The sequence below is a fragment of the Rhinopithecus bieti genome, unplaced genomic scaffold (assembly GCF_001698545.2).
Source record: "Rhinopithecus bieti isolate Rb0 unplaced genomic scaffold, ASM169854v2 scaffold_18354, whole genome shotgun sequence".
NCBI lineage: Eukaryota > Metazoa > Chordata > Mammalia > Primates > Cercopithecidae > Rhinopithecus > Rhinopithecus bieti.
The window spans coordinates 5,357,842-5,365,588 of NW_016809835.1; the positions used below are offsets into that span (position 1 = coordinate 5,357,842).

At 49.9% G+C, this 7,747-nt stretch overlaps 1 protein-coding gene across 8 annotated transcripts in view; it reads right to left on the reverse strand.

The window, feature by feature from the left end:
* GCNT4 (glucosaminyl (N-acetyl) transferase 4) overlaps window positions 1-7,261 on the reverse strand; it is a 29,256-nt gene extending 21,995 nt beyond the window's left edge. Inside the window, exons 1-4 of one of the 8 annotated variants that reach the window (XM_017890646.1) lie at window positions 7,126-7,261; window positions 6,749-7,043; window positions 4,999-5,073; window positions 759-899 (exon numbers count right to left, since the gene is read on the reverse strand). The gene's annotated coding sequence lies outside the window, so the exon portion shown is untranslated. The other 7 variants (XM_017890644.1, XM_017890645.1, XM_017890647.1 and 4 more) reach the window with 7 other exon arrangements.
* Window positions 7,262-7,747: the final 486 nt, after the last annotated feature.

Here is a 7,747-nt window from a genome sequence, read left to right on the forward strand (position 1 = left end):
AAAAAAAAAAAAAAAAAAAAAAAAAAAAAAAAAAAGACTTACATTAAATAAATGTGTGTGCTTTTCTCCTGTTGATATTTCTTATGCCAAGTTAATTCTCAGGCCCAGCTGAAAAACTATAAGAGTGTAGAGGCAAATTTTTGCCTCCCCTACAATACAGATTTACTTGAGACTATAGAGAACTTTATTATCACCAGGTGCTTTTTCAATTTTATTTATTTATTGTTGATTTGCTTACTATGGCAGGGCAGCACATGGCATCAAAAGAGGTTTGGAAGCATTTTGGAGCATCTTGGAGGAGGAGAGTGGCTGGATTGTATTGAGATGTTGAGGTTTGGTTTAAGGCTGGAATTTCACTGTGGGTGGGGTTTGGAGGAGGCTTGACTAGGATTGGATAAGGATCATGATATAACAGTTTAGGACTCCAGGTAATTTTTCACGCTCTAGAAGCCATGGCTAAAAGCACTCCTGCCACAGAGTTGTTCTGCCTTTTGCCTTTAAAAACGATTTTCTGCAATTATATTACCTAATTATACTCCTTTAAGAATCATGTATGAGCAACATTTTAGGGTTTTTTTTTTTAATTAAATAACCTGAATCTCTTGGTTACATCTAGACTTTAGCACAAAACTCTTAGGTTTTAGAGCTTAGGGGAGGTAGGTAAAGCAGAGAGAAATTACAAGGCACAATTTTTGCTTCCTATTATTTTGAAGCTTCTGAATTCATCTTAATCTGACTATAAATAAACTGAAACTTACCTTTGTGTCACCTCCAAAGAAAACCCCAGGCTGATGGTATAAACAGCATAGGGAAGGGAACATCACCGTCAGTTACTGAGGAGATGCTATAGATGGCTGAACTGGGACAGAGACCGAGGATGCAGTTCTAGAACATGGGCCCTATAAAGAGAAACCATGTGCGGGAGGACTTTAGAACAACAGTAATTTAAATGCAAACAATGATTGGACTGATGACAACTATTCCTCTGATGTTAACCCAGAAGGATTGCAAAAGATGCCACATTTTTGAGCCTCATTAACTGTGAGGAAGGCCTCTAACAAAGATGCTCATGTTATTATTAACTCCTCAACCAGGATATCAGTACCCAAATTGGCAAAGGACACAAAGGTGAGACTCAGCTTATATGGAAAATAACAGAAATAGGAACCAAGCAGATTACTTGGATCTAGTAAGATGAATTTTAACAGAGAAAAGTACAAAACTAACATGTGCAAAAAATTAACTGTATTTGTTAACGGAGAAACGTGGTTCACGGAGAATTGTGGTTTGCGGAGAAACGTGGTTTGACAGGAGCACCTCTAGAGGACAGTTCAGTGTTTTGGCTGACCGTACGTTTGGCATGAGTCACAGTTTGGTTCGAGACTGTCAAAAGAAAACAAAATGCAGCAAAACAAAAACAAAACCAACACCATCGTGGTCCTGGACAGCATGTAAACCACAAAGCTGCAGAATGAGAAAGCTGAATGCAGAGTGCGAATCCCTGTTTCTATGAATAGTACCACCCAAAGAGGAAAGCATTTCCACAGTTTAGACCTTGGGACAGAGGAAGGGACCACCCCATTCTGCTCTGTCCTGAGCAGACACCCTGAGAAATGAGTTTGTGTCTGGCTACACCCGTCTGCTGGAATCGTAACTGATGGAAGTTAAGCAGCCCAGTAAGAAGCTAGCGACCACAAGAGGGACGTGGAAAGGTTAAGGCTGAAGAAGTAATGACTCAATAGAGGAGTGAAAGCTGGCTCCAAATATTTAAAGAACTTATTAAAGTACAAATGGCTGAGCCTCACAGGTTCCCAGGGGATGCTGATGTAGCTGGTCCTGAGGCCACACTTTGAGAACCGCTGCTCTAAGTAACAAAATTGTAGGTTTTTTATTTAATACTCTGTAGTTCTAAGATTCCACTAAGACCCGATGGCCTGTTTCTCAGTAAATCCACATTGGGAAAAATTTACTGGTTTTGAAGCCTCACACATTTGTGGTTAAGATTATGTTCTTTCTAACATTTCATATCACTTAGCAGAAGTTCAATCTTTCCTTTGTGCCCCTTACTGTTTCTTATTAGTTCAGCTTCGTAAAGCAGACTTCTGTTTCTGCTTCATTTTCTGGAATCTTTATATAGTAGACATTTTTCCTCTGGTCTTCTTCCACTTTGCCTGTATTTTTCTGTTATGTTCAGCAGATCAAGCTTCATAACATACTAAGTTGTGAGCTACCTTTATCAAATGATATCTGGTTCCCCACATCTAAAATAGTAAATACTGATCCAATCCTGTCTCTAAATGCCCACACTGAGCCCACCATCCCAGAGATCTATTAGGATGGAAACGGCTGCATTCAATTCCTGATTAATTTTCTTTTCTCTTATATACTTGAAGCTTCAGTCTTTAGATCCCACTAGGAAAATTACAAGCATATGGGAATGCATGTAAATGACATGCAAAGTAATGCAAATTAATACAAAACATACATCTCTAAATTGCTTGAGAAAAGTCTATAAGCCTCAATGTTGATGTTATTTGCTTTGCTTCACTACACTCTGGTAAGCAGTGACTGGATCCTTTTATTACAGTTAATTTTATACAACATCGAACACCTGACACTTGTTGACACATTAAGTGGAAGATGCCTTGCCTGTGAGTTAGGCAAACGGGACCCTGGCCTTAACTTAGCCACTCTTTGGCTGTATGGCCTTGGACAGGTTCTCAACATTCTCTAGGTTTCAGATTCTACAACCAGAAATGACTGAAATGGCATCATGATAATAAAACCTCCAGGACTAAGGTTTACTGAGCACTTACTATGTGCTAGGCATAAGGCACACATGATGCACACATTGTGCTTGCATAATGCACACACGCAATCCTTACAACAGCCCACAAGGAGGTGCTGTAGAGCACGTACCCCTTAGGTATGGTGCCATTTCAGAGACCAGGAAACCGAGACAGGAAGGTCAGGAAGCTTGGGCCTGGTCCTAAGCTAGGGAGTGACAGAGTCAGATCCAGGAGCTCAGCAGTCTCACTGCAGAGGCCTTGGTCTTAGCCATGCTGCACCTCTGTAGCGTGATTATCATCCATGTTTCTCCTAAACATTACATTTGTATGATCTGTGAAGTAAATCACTCACAGTCATACGTGCTTTAAAACACTGTTTCTGTAAGATGTTGACAGCTTATATTATATAAGCTTGATATCAAAACACCATCACAATCCAAGGGGGAGGGGATCCAGACATCCTGTGTGTTCAGCTTCTCTTTCCAACTCACTCCACCACATTCCCATATGTCTAAGGCTCCCTCATCTTAAAGTACCTAGCCCTCTGTCCCATCTCTCACTCTGGGAGCAGCTTCCGGTCCTCAGCTACCATCGCCTCGCCCCCTACCCCATCCACCCCAGGATTCAGACCCCACCCCTGGTACAGATGACCACCATCTTTGGAGAGTCAGCCAGCGAGTGCACTATGTGGCCACTTGGGAAGCCATTCCACTCAGGAGCCTCGAAAGCTGCCCAGACTCAATAAAACCAAACTTGTCTTTCCTCCTCCGATGTTCCCTGTTTCTGTAAATAGCAGCACCCAAGCTTAGAGAGAGTCACGCTGCATTCTCACACCCTACACAAAACTCAGCCCCAAGTCACTCCAGAGCCAGCCTTGAATCTGCCCACTGTGTCATCTCTACTGGCACGACCTCAGCCTCAACTGCCAGGCTTCCTGCACCCTCTGACCCAGCCCTGTCTATTAGGGGCTCCTCACGTCCATTCTCCACGCGGCAGCTGGAGTTTTGTTTTGTTTTTAATCCATATCTCATCTGCATACTATCAGGTGTGAAACTGTCCTGAGGATCCACTCGCCACAATGTCCCTTGGCACCACCTGGCCCTGGTACCTGCTGGCCTCCCCGGTGCCATTCTCCATCCTCCCCTCAGGTCATACTGAACCTGTCTTTTCTTCCAACTCTCAGGCTCTCCTCTCCTCTGGTCTCAGCACACACCATTCCCTTGGGTGGGAATACTCCCTTTTCTCACCTCTCCCCTACCCCACGGCTGCTTAGTTTACACAGCTCCTACTCATCCTCAGCCCACCTTCAATCTCCCCAGCAAGGCCTCCTACCTCAGCACAGATGCAGTGATCTGCAGCACATCCGCGCCTCACAGCAGCCAATGTGCCTGGTTCACAGCCAGTGCTCAACTCAGGTGGACTGAAGAACTCACTTGTCAGTCTTGCTTTGCTGATTTTTACTGTCTCACTGCTTTTTCCCGCCTTGTAGCCTAAGAAGGAAATCCCCTGAAGCTGACCCCATTTTACCTCTCCTATGTGGTGCTGTGATAAGCCTCAGGTCACCAGGTCATGCTCCCAGCACCGTGGGTCAAGGGTGAGGCAGAAACAGCACCGTCAGGTACAGGGCCCTCTACCTGCTCTCTCTCCCCCTCCCTTCCTGGAAAACAACCATAGGTAAAAGTTTGGGAAGCACCTGTATTTATGGCCTGCTTATCTTGAAGGCACTTGGCCAGGTGCCATAAAGTGCCAACTCTGACTGATTGCCCGACTATGCCATTCACCCCTACCTACTTCTGTGCAGGAGATGTGACATTTAGCAAATCAGTATAAACTTTTTCCCCCAAAGAAAAGAGCATAAACCTTCTCATCCCACCACCACCCCACAGCAGGAAACTCCTTTCAGTACCGCCAGAGAAAATTCAGCGGCCACACAATTCCTTGGCTATTGTTTCTCTCCTGATACCAGAAAGAGATAAATCAACATCTTTAATTGGTCATTTCTCACACATAATTGGATTTTTAGAAAGTGCAACATAGGATATGCTCTCCATAATGATTCACTTTTAAAGATTTTACTTCCTTAAGACACTACCAACAAAAGCTGTCAGAATGAACTGTTCGTTTCTAGAATGTTTTAGGCTTATTGATGCTTTAATAGGGGCATGTTTTATGAATGCAAGATCAAAAAGGGCGACTTATGTCTACTCACATGAGACAATTAAATGCATTATATTATCCCCAACTCTGTTAATCTTCTGGTTTGTTGTTCTTCCATTATTAAAGACTTAAAAAAAAAAAAAGAAAGAAAGAAAGGAATTTAAAAAGTGCCCCAAGGCCAATATCGCCTCTCTGCCTGCCCAGCAAGGGGACAATACACTGTTTCCCAGGCTACATGACTCGGAAAACTTCCCCGTCAGGGAAAGCTGAGTCCTTAAATTTACAAAACACCCACTCGCCCCGTGTGCCTAGCACTGTTTCCTACGTGCAGACTGCAAATGGACTCGAGCGTCCGGTTTCTCGGCTCGGACCCCTGAGGCTCCCGACCCTCTGTGGTAGGCACCGCCACCTCGCAGGGGGACGATCCCGGCCCGCTCTGCGGCACAAAACTTGACCTTAAAAGCGCAGAAGCTGGTCTCTGGGATGGGCGCGGCCTGGGAGGCGCGGCCCGCAGCTTCCGCCCCCAAAGAACGACTCGGAGGCCCCCTCCAGCCCCGGTTGCCCTGGCGCAGAAGCCGCGAGAGCAGTCCTTTCACGCGCCCCGCGTCCCTGTCCCGAAGCCCAGGGGCGGGGGCTCGGGCAGCATCACTCGTCCCCGCTGGTCCAGGGCTGCGGAGAAGCTGCAGGAGGCTCCGAAAGGCGAGCGTCGGGAAGCCGGGCTCAGCAGTTCCCCCGGGCCCCCTGCGCCCCGCAGCAGCGCGGGCCAGGACGGCGGGATGCCCCTGCTCCCGGCAAGGGAGCGCCCACGAGCCGCGTTCTTGGCACTCGGGGAGAGTCCCGGGAAAGCCCGGCGCCGGCGCGCCTGCGACTCCAGCCTGGCGGCTCTGCTCCGCCCGCGAGCCCAGGAAGCCGGCGCCGCGGCCCGCGTCCGTTATCCAGGACACACTCCGCGCCCGCCGCCCTTTCCCAGCGCTGGCCTCGGGGAACTTCCCCGCGTCTGGCCGCGGGCAGCGGCTGCTGCGGGAACCGCGAAGTTGCGGCGGCTGCTAGGCGCGCGCCGGGTAGCCCACCTGGCCCGCGACGCTGTGTCCGCCCGCCGCGCGCTCTGGTCGGCCCCGGGGCTCCAGCAGGCGCGGAGAGAGGCCGAGGTTCAGCCCGGGTTCCCGCGCCGCTCTGGGAGGGCGCCCCCGCCTGCCGCCTGGAGAGGGACGCGGCGCCGAAGTTTTCCCCGGCGGGAAAACGAAAGTCGTGAGGAGCAGAGGGTCTGGGCGTCCCGGCCACCCCCCGGCGGAGACGAGGCTGAGACCGGGCTGACATCTCCAGCCCCGGGCGACCCTCGCTCGCCAGCGTGGCCAAGTCGACTTACGAGAAGGAGTGGGGCAGCCCCAAACGCGGGTCCGCGAGGCTGCGGAGGCCGCCCGGGCGGGGGACGCGGGCTGCGCTCTGGGCTCCCAGGCTCTCCGCGGCGGCTTGCTCTCGCACTGCCCCTCCGTCGCCCTGCTGGAGAGCCGCTCTCTCCCGCCCCAGGGTGGGAGAGCGCTGAGCGGCCCCCGTGACGTGCGGCAAAAGGAGGAGCACCGCCGCCGCGCTCCCGCAGAGGGAGCTCCCTGCCCTGCGCTCCCGGTCCCCGCGCCGCGCTTCGGACAAAGTTCCCAGGCGCTCGCGGTGATCTCGGCTCTCCGCCGCTGCCCGGAGCGTCATCCACCTTCGGTTCCCTCCCACATTAGACAAGAAATCTGAGGCCAGGAGAGATAAGTAACTTGCCCAAAGTCGCTCAGAAGGCAGTGACAAAGCAAACTCACATCCGCGGCTCCTTTTTTCCCCTGAACGCCGGGCTCTGCGGAGGCTCAGGCCCTGCGGGAATCGCCCAACCAGACAGAAGGCAGCTCGCTCTCCTGGGTAAGACGAAGAGTGTCCCACGCAGCCGCGAGAAATATTATCAGCAGCGTGGGAAGGTGGAGCTTTTTGCCCAATAACTAGAGTGCAAAGTTGTTTTTCAAACAGTGCCTACATGCCAAATCGGCTTGCTTTTCATCCTTAAGCGAGGGTGAGGGTGGTGGCTGTGCGGACGCCAATCGGAATCACCAAATAAGTGCACTGGAAAGAAAGCACACAGCTACTTAATCAATTGGCCATCAAGGACTCGGCCTTCCGAGCGGGTTCTTGTGAATATGCTAACCTTGTAAAGCGGGCGCGTCACGCTCTGCTTGCTATTCACGCACTTCCAGGAGTCTCCCGCCAGGCTCCACGTCCTTTCGGGGCCGGGAGCTCCCAGGGCTTGCCTTTCAGGGCAGGGAGTGGCACCAGACAAGTCAATCCCAGTCGGTTTGTTTCTTACTCCCTTGGTCAACCAGTGTTGACAGAGGGCCTGCAATGTGCATGGCTGTTGGATGGGGAGCTGGGTCGATAGGACCTAGGACCTAAGACCCAATGAATCTCAAAGAGGGAGTGTCACATGGGTCCCCATATACTTTACTCCCAGAATCTGGAATCTGCCCAAAGCAGTAGAGAGACTTTGAGTCTGCCCCAACCCCCACGCCTTTTTAAAAACTCCCTGTGCTCAGAGAGCAAGTGTTTTAATATTCGTTTTACAGACTTACTTTCAAGCAAATGGCCAACTTTGCCTTCATTTCCTCCCCATGGGACCACCTCGTTCTGGAATAATAATTTACACTTCCTGGGTCTCCCTCATTTGCACATGATGATGGTGATAGTCATGATGATAAAAACAACTAAGGCTTCTGTTATCCACCCTGTGCACTGTTCTAAGCCATTTATGCAGATTAAGTCTTTCAATCCTC